At 33.1% G+C, this 9755-nt stretch overlaps 1 long non-coding RNA gene across 1 annotated transcript in view; it reads right to left on the reverse strand.

Moving 5' to 3' along the window:
• Window positions 1–2663, reverse strand: part of LOC136275274 (uncharacterized) — a 32029-nt gene extending 29366 nt beyond the window's left edge. Inside the window, exon 1 of the long non-coding RNA XR_010713823.1 lies at window positions 2470–2663. This is a non-coding gene — a long non-coding RNA (uncharacterized lncRNA). The remainder of the gene's footprint in view (window positions 1–2469) is intronic.
• Between the last annotated feature and the right edge of the window lie 7092 nt (window positions 2664–9755).

The raw sequence follows: 9755 nt of genomic DNA on the forward strand, positions 1-9755 counted from the left end.
GTTATGCTATTCTTTCTGGAATGTTAGCTACATGTACCTTCATATCCACATGAAACACAAAAGAAAGTCTTTTTTTTTTTTGGTTTCCAAGAACCGGAAATTCTGTTATTACAAAAATACCGTATAAAGGGTTAATATGTAAACCATTATGAAAATGCCCAACTTTTTAAAACTTTACACTAAACTCTTACTCTAAATTTGATCGCATCTGTACTGTAGCGCACCTATTACAGAGGTCACATCAAGTTTCCTGGGAAGACAATTGTTTGTACCATTGTATTACACGTGTACCATCTATTCAGCAGATAAATTATCCCCATTCTTTTGTCTTATCCTATCATTTAGACCATTATTTAAGAAGGCAATTGATAGAAATCAAAATCGATAAATAGTTCAGAATTTAAACATCAAAGACATGAAAAAATTACCAAAATATCCTTTTTTATTAAAGCTTGTCGTAATTAGTCTGAATTATTTTTTGTTTCTTGTGTTTTTTCCCATTAAGCATAGATGCACTTTCTCATTGTTGCAGACTTTTTTTTTAAGGCTAGAAATTATGCAAATCTTCCTTACCAAACCAAAACGGCAAAACGCTCAATACTGCAGTGCACTCTGATTTTAAAATAGATATGAAATAGATAGTGACAAGATAAATGTTTATTTTAACGCAAGGAAAACGTTCAAAAAGTCCTTGTTTATTAACAAATATTTACAACTACCAAGTATTATTTCCTCTATTCATAGCTATATAGAAGCAGCCAGACTGAAATCTACACGCCCCATTTATGGATTGGTCGAAATCTACAGCGGCTGAAACTGGGAAGAAATTAAGGTGGATCCCTACTCAGACGCGTCATCAATTTAGCAGATATAATAAGCTTTAAAATCGAAAACGATATTTGTTCGGATTTACCGCTTTTTTCCCCTAATTTTTAATGTTTAATTGATAATTCTGAATTTGATAGAAGCAGTCAAGTGTAAATAATGTCGTCAAGTATATAAATGTTTTGATCTTATTGAGTCCAATAGTTGGAAATCGCAAATTTTTGTACTGAGATTTTAGTACGTTTGTGTTTATATATATGCAGAGGAAAGGTACTTTTTATCCAAAAAATTAATGTGTACTCAATACATGTAGTTTTGAAAGAAGAATTTTAGGGTTTATCAAAGCAAAGAAATAAAGTGCTGTTTTCTGATGTATTTTTAAATTGTGTTCATGACACTTTTTTATCTGCATTTGATAAGGGGGTATATTTGTTCTAAAGGTTGTAGAAAAAAAAAGAAGCATGTGAAGTCCTATTTTTTTTTTTTTTTTTTTTGCTTTTTAGTTGCAGTAGACATAAATCTAATATTTTAAAGTTTAAAAAATGGTGTTTAACCATAAAATTTTTAAGATAAGTTAAAAAATGTGAAATTATGTAAAAAGTTTGAAATAGCATTTTTGTAACATTTCATTTAAAAATTCAATTTTAATCAATCAAATAATGATAATCACACTTGTTATAACTTTCTTACATTATTAGTGATTAAAATAACACATTTGAATCTTTGTTTTGCTTTGATAGTTTTTAATATGAGCCAAATAATGATTTTGGTTGAAATCATGTGATCGAAGAAGGGGGTATGATCTTCTGGAGACTCTAGTGATAAAAGTAAATAGTTAAGGCATGTATTTTTGGGGCTTTTTTATAAGGTAAGGTATTATTCTACTTGATTAATGAAAAAACCTTACTTTAACCATAAAAATCCTGACCTACCGGTCTAAACCTACAGCGACCTCAGAAAAATCACGGACTACACGCAATCTTTTAGTTAACGTACTTATGTACGTTAACAGTAATTTAGCGAATTTTACTCACTTTTCATAATCAAATTATTAATTAGTTAAAAGAAAGATCTTAATAAAAACAATAAAATGCTATCTTTGATGATTCGTTCCGGTTATGAAGGTAGCGATCATTGCAGAAAAAATGCATAACCCGCGTAAGGGGGTTATGTAATAATTTTCTGCAATGTCGCTATCTTCATATCCTAAATTAATAGGTAGTCAGAGTAAATGTCTCAATAAATTCCGAACAACCCTCGTATATATGCGCCACATAAGGTTTTGTCAGTAAATTGAATTGAATTGAAAAAAAAACCCATTTATTATATTTTCTTAATTGGTTTAAAACTGTAAAAAAAAAAAAAAAAAAAAAAAGGACGTATAATAGTTAATTAATCCAACTAAAATCAACTTTTTTTAACCACATGCTTTACTAGTCGAAGTTATTATTTAGAATACACATTTGCTCATCACCTTATTGTTTTCATTTCGTTTTTCAAATTTACATTTTTTTCGGAGATTTTAAAATCTTTTGCACATTTCATGTCCTATTTTTTCTTGTTCAAGAAGTATTGCAAAGTATCCATTGATAAAAGCAAGTAAATGGAATGTTTATATACAGATGAACATAAATATACACTTACCATCATTCATTTTCAACATTTGTGATTTACGAGACATGCCTCGTTTTAAAAATTTCATCAAGGAGATCAAGGAGTTCAGACCTGATTAAAGCTCACATGAATTCATATATACACACATTATTCCCCTTTTATCTCTGACTACTTGCTCATTACACGCCTCCGAAAGCAATCTTCATGCTTCACTGCGCATGCGTGAGTTGAGCAATGGTGATGGTGAGGTTTATACTAGTGAAGTATTTGAATTATACTACATTTTAAGGGGTTCACTCCAGACTTAGTAATGATTATTATAGTGAGAACCACGCCCATCCGGAGAGTTTCTGGAGGTTCCAGTTAAAAGAAAGCAAAGAAACCTCGAAAAATAAAGGCAGAATCGAGCGTGAGCAGTGAAGCGCAACAAAGAAAAGTAAGTATCACTGTTAGTGTATCATGCATGAGTAGATCCATGGAAAATGTTGACAATGTAAACAAAACAGACTCACGGAAAGGTCTTCTCTCGATATTTTCCACCCCAGTAAACAACCGAGAGTGCACGCCAAACACTCCCAGCAATACATAGAGAATATTACATACCCTTTTCCATATCACGTACACCCTGTATCAGCCCTCGACCAATATCATCCCTCTGGCTGATATTGAAATCTCGGGGCTGATACAGGGTGTAATATTATATTTATTACATACTTACTTATAACATACAGAAAACAAAAACAATTTAGATTAACAATTTAGTTTGTTTAATAACAACAACTTAAACAGGTTGGGACCAATCTCCCAAATGGGATATAATAGCCTGTTTGGGATATAATAGCCAAATGGGATATAAATTTAGTGTGCAAAAAGTATTTTTTTTATTTTAAAATTGTTCCTAAAAATCCGCATTAATGTGAATCAAATGCAACAACTTTTGGTTAAGAAGTTTTTCTATATGTCTATAGTTTGTAAGATTGATCTCCAAGAAGTTTTGGATATACTGAGGGATCAATAGTACAGCTACAGAAAAAGTTGTTAACCAAAAGTTGTTGTATTTCATCTATTCTAATGCGGATTTATATCAAAAATTTCAAAATCAAAATTTTTTAATTTTTGCTCTTTAAATTTATATCCCATTTGGGCTATTATATTCCAAACGGGCTATTATATCCCATTTGGGAGATTGGTCCCAACCTGTTAAACAGAGAATATGAACATAAATGATATTTCATTTTTAACAATATGATACCTGTATAAAGACAAAATTTAACACAATTATAACAAACAACAACTTAAAAGATAATTTGAACACAGATAATCTTTCATATTGTTTAACAAAAACAAAATTTAATAACAAAGAAAATATCACATTTATAGCTGTGACACAACTTCACTTTTAATATTTGAACATATTTACAAGATATAACAGATCCAGTTCCTTTTTCTTATGAACAAAAATGATTCAAATTTCATTTTTAACATTATGATACATGTATAAAGACAAAATTTAACACATTACTGGTAAGCTTAATAGATAATTTGAACACAAATAATCTTTCATATTTTTTAACATGCTTCAATAACAAAATTTAATAACAAAGAAAATATCACAGTTATTATAGCTATAACACAACTTCACTTTTAATATTTCAACATATTTACAAAATATCACAGATCTAGTTCCTTTTTCTTAATCTGACTCTGAATAGATGACTCTTAAACATCTCTTAAAGGATTTTGGTTGTTTGGAAGAGAAGTTAAATATAACATTGCCAGAAATATTGGCCCCCCCCCCCCCTAAAATTGCCAAAGACATGCTCTTTCATTATGGGTTGATTTTCATAAGAACTTATTTCAGACAGTGTTTGATGAATAATATCGTCAGTGTTTGATGAAGGCACCACACTGGTGGACGGCAGAGCTGAGCTACATTTATCAAAGGATGAAGAGGAACTGTTGAATTCTGTGACTGGTGGTTCCGAGCAACTAGATGAATAGTTTGTAAGAATAGAAGACATGTGCCTCTGCTGTTCATTGGAGGCAGTGCTGTAATTATTAATAGAGTTAACATTCTTATGGCCGGACAGCTGTTGAATTATGGTTGGAGGGACACCAGCATGTACAAGGGAACTGATGGCTGTCTTTCTTGCACTGTGGTTAACTTTTCTTCCTTGGATTCCCCCTGCCTCACACATGACCTTCACAATGTTGCCAATCGTATTATTTCCCATTGGTTGGTTGACTTACCAAGCTTTTTCAGGGCGCCTTGAAACTCCTAAGTAAAATGGCGACTCGGGTTTGTTCATCTGTTCTGGTCTTCTCCTGGCAAACTCCTTATACGCTAAAACAGGGCATCGTGGATTATCTTGAATGACAAAAGTTAGTAAATGTAGTTTATGTATAGAGAGCCATATACTAATCTATGCAACATATATTCAAATTAACTATTCAGGTTTCAAGAATAATTAAATCTCAGGTAAATAAATAAAGGTTTCATAAATCTGGCAATATGTACCTCTATTTCAAACATCTTTGGTGCAAAACTGTGACTCTCACTTGTGACCCCAGTTCTTGTCTTTGTTGATCTCTCTCTATATTCTAAATATTCCTCTCCAGTCGAGGTGACATTTTGCTGCACATCACCCCATCTAGACTGACATGTTCAGTTCTGCTTCTCATTCCAAAATGCATTGTGTTGTTAAGATACAATCAAAACATTTAATTATCAGTGACTTGGGATCTCCTGAAAACAATTTCAAAGAAAATCAGTTGTATCGAAAAATGTAGTTTTTATGTCAGTCTCAGCCCCGCCTTTTTTTTTTATTTATCTCAGTTTTTTGCAATGTTTATACCTAAGCTATACACTATTAATAGAAATCGATCACCGAAAAATCTGCAGGGCCATGCTTACATGACTGCAGGAAATGCATGTGATATATAGCTCGAATTTCCTCTATGTCAATCATTTAACATTAATTATCTTTTAAGATTTAGCTTGGAATATATAAAAAGTTTTTGCATAGTTTAATTGATAATCTAAGGACATATATGATGATATATACATTATTTATCAATAGTCATTGATTCAGAAAACAATCACAATAAAATCCTTTCTGACCAGCTACCCTCGTTAATATTAGATATGGTGACCGGCCATACCGGTCTTGAATGGAAATGTTACTTATCTGTATATGAGACAGAGAATTTCATCAGTAGGTGGTCATAATTTTTTGCAAGTCTCGAGGCATATAATTTTGTATGGAAGCCACTTTTACTTCAGCTAGTTTCATTCTCAGAAGAATTTCCTTTTACAATTGTCTATTGTAAGCTACTATGGGATCCGCCTTCCCTTCTATGGACTTTACTGACCCCACAAATTTCTGTAAACAGTCAGTAACAAACGGCTAGCTGCAGTGACCAGTGTGGGTATATGGAGTAGAGCTGGCACAATAGACTCCTTGGTACACCTTAGATGATCATGCAACCACCTTGAGTAGCACACACCTTTTGTCAGTGCTAGCTAGTTCAGTACGTACCATATTCTTAGCAGCCTCCAGAGGTAAAAAAATGTTCCAATTTTTTATTAGATCTGGTGAGAAAGGGCTGTTCTGTCTGTCTGTCTATATACTATAAAAATATGGAAAAAAAACAAAAATAAGATATATAAATTATGAATATGCATTATGAAACTCATCAATTTCATTTAAAAATAACCTGGATAGCTTAATGGAAAAGCACTTGTTTGACACAAGGGATTTAGGTTCAAATCCTAATCTGGGTAAAATTTGAGGTTGATGAGTATTTGATATTAATACAGTGTATTGGAATATCAAGCAGTACTAGTATATGTACAGTAGCAAGTCAAGTCAAATTTAAAACTTTGTTTGCTATATATCCCTACTGACTAAAGCATATGTATCTGACTCAAGATACTTGTATTAATATTTTTAGCTCACCTGTCTGTCGTTGGCGTTGTCATTGTACACGTTTCACATTTTCATCTTCTTCTCCAGGACCATGGGCAAATTTCAACCAAACTTGGCACAAAGCATCACTGGTGAAGGGAATTCAAATTCGTTCAAATGAAGGGCCACAACCTCTTTAAAGGGGAGATAATTTAGAAATTATTGAAAATTTTTTGGTATTTTCAGAAATCTTCTTCTCAAAAACTATCAGGCCAGAGAAGCTGTAACTTGTATGGAAGTATCCTCAGGTAGTGTAATTTTGTTCAAATCATGGTCCCCGGGGTTAGGATGAGGCCACAATGGGGGGATGGATTTTTACATAAGAATGTATAGAGGAAATCTTTAAGAAATTTCTTTTCAAAAACTATTAGGCCAGAAAAGCTATAAACTTGTGTGGAGGCATCCTCAGCTAATGTAGACTAAAGTTTGTTCAAAACTTGGTCCCCGGGGGTAGGGTGGGTCCACAAAGGGGGATGAATTTTTACATAGGAATATATAGAGAAAATCTTTAAAAATCTTCTTCTCAAAAACCATTTGGCCAGAAAAGCTCAAATTTGAGTGGAAGCATTCTCGGATAGCGTAGATTCAAGTTTGTTTAAATCATGATCCCCAGGGGTAGGGTAGGGCCACAATGGGGGGTGTCGAATTTCTACATAGGATTTTATAGAGAAAATCTTTCAAAATCTTCTTAAATACTATTAGGCCAGATCTAAAAAAGCTCAAACTTGTATGGAGGAATCCTCAATTAGTGTAGATTCAAGTTTACAGTTAAACTTTGGGTATCTCGAACACCGATATCTCGAATACCACGGACATCTCGAAGTATATCTGTGGTTCCGGCCATTTTTACGATATAAGTTATTATATAAGGAATAAGAAATCATCATTCGAGTATTATGAGGTGATAATTTCGGTCGGGGCGTGATCAAATCCAATAAAGCCCGAAGGGCTTTATGATAGATTTGATCACGCCCCGACCGAAATTATCACCTTATAACATTCAAAGAATGATTCCTTATTACTTATATTTATATAATTTTAAGCAATCGTACGATTAAGTATTTAAATATAAATAAGCAAACCCCGCTGGCGCCTCAATTTGGCGTCTTTTGAAGTTATGGGTTATATAGTACAAAATCGATACGTAGTGTTATCACAGGCAAAGACACTGGAAAATGTAAATACAAAAAAAACGTTATGTCGTACATGGAAATCTCGAATACCCCGCTTATCTCGAAGTAAATTTACGGTCAAAAAAATTTCAAAGTGGGTTAACTTTGTCCAAAATTTAACGCACTTTGAAAAAATATAATCGGTTTATCAATTTACCTAGTGTAATGTATATCTGGTTATAAGAATTGATTGCTGATAAACAAAGACAATCACAAGTCTTTTTTTCAAAAAAAGTATTGCTTTTCAAGATAATTTAAAAACATTTCAGGTTTATTTATTCATATTACAAATGAAATAAAACACATTAAATCTTATAGTGCTTTATTACATGTTCCTCTTGATATTTTCCTCTGTTGCGTATACCGTCCTCCCAACTCGGTAAAAAGCTTTAATGGTCCATCAAAAAAACACAGGAACTATCCGAAAAAATATTATTCTTGTCGACTTAAATGTAAATTTTCTCAATCTTCCAAACACACACACACACAGAGTTAAGGATATATCCTTTTGAAATACTCTTTATAAAACACAATCCACAAGGATACAAGAATCACGCTCTACTCGAACACTCTCACTGACCCTATTTTAATAAGTGGCAAAAAACATACGAATGTTTTAGAATCTTGGACAATAGAAGTAGAATAATCTACCAGTGACCACAAGGGTATGTAGATCTTAGAACCATTTTAACAAGACCTTGGACTTTCTGTGGGATGTAACTATCTATTTCTTGTGTCAAAACAAGTTAAAATGACGCTGGTTTCAAGCGAAATATACACAGATTGCGTAGTCTTCGCTTAAAAGCCAAACAAATCCTGTTAATTTCAAAGAGCCATGACTGAGTGGCCAGCAATGAAATAGACAGGCCTACGTCACATTGCCGAATGATATAGCAACCCAAAGTCCAAGCTCTTGTTAAAATGGTTCTATGTCACACGCCATTCAAAATCAATCATATGAGAAGTTTGGTTATATAAAAACGCAGACTTTGATACTTTAAATACTCTTATACAAAGTACGGACTGGAATTCGTTAATTAATGACGCGACAGATATAGATCATGCGGAGCATCAATAGTGCTCCTTATGCTCGATTTAAACCCCACCGATGCCAAAAGTTCGGCAGTTTTTCGTCCCATCACTGCATGCACCCAGTCGCCTAACCGGGATGGAAGAAAGGGGGAACTTGACTATACACAGTAGCTTTCCGTTGGGGAAGATATGGCCATAAAAAGGGCGAAATGCCACTGTATATCGTCTTACCAACACATAAACCAACTTATGTCTTTTAAATCACACAAATATTTCGTATTCTATTGTAGTTAGAGAAATAAACTTTGATGAAAAACAATAAAAATTCATACGAAATAGTTTTATCGACATGAATTTGTTTTCATTTTTTCGACATATTAATATTAATATTGTTGTCACTTCGAGAGCGCGGTACGCAATCTTCAGGTCAAGATCTAGTAAATGAAAAATGCCTACAGGTTTATGAAATTCAAGATATAAATTCTTTTTATGATGCTTCATAATAATATCTTTGTTTTATAGGGTGTACCGGGGCTTAAATTTTGGGTAAACACAATGAAAAATCATGTTTTAAACAACCATTTTCTGTGAAATATGATGGATAAAAGTAACAAATCTCAGAGTTTTGTCCAATTTTGACAAATGAAATATATCTAGAATGCCTACAATCTCTCCAAAAACGGCATTAAACAAGCTCTTTACCTCCTCTTTAAAATGATGTCAAATTGAATATAGGTACCGGGATTACTTTTCCCATGATAATATATAGAATATCCAAATATTGTTTTATTTTCTACATAATTCCTTGAAAGCCGTAAAATACGGGAAAAGATTCATCAAGTCAATTATGACGTCATAATGGTTCTAGCACCAAAAAGACAGTCTGGAATCATTTACTAGATCTTGACCTTAAATCTAGCTCTAGCCAGCAGACTGACATTGATGAATACCGAGAGATCATTGGAATTCAAGTTGGCCCAATTTTTCATAAATTTCGTTGATCCCTCCATCCACATTATTAAAATCAAAAGGAATTATGAGAAATATGAGAATTCATGAATCATACAATTACTAGTAATATCTCCACGGTTCGGGGTCCGCCACGGTCCGGAGTCCGCCACGGTGCGGGGTCGATCCACATAGC

The sequence above is a fragment of the Magallana gigas genome, chromosome 5, assembly GCF_963853765.1.
Source record: "Magallana gigas chromosome 5, xbMagGiga1.1, whole genome shotgun sequence".
NCBI classification, from domain to species: domain Eukaryota; kingdom Metazoa; phylum Mollusca; class Bivalvia; order Ostreida; family Ostreidae; genus Magallana; species Magallana gigas.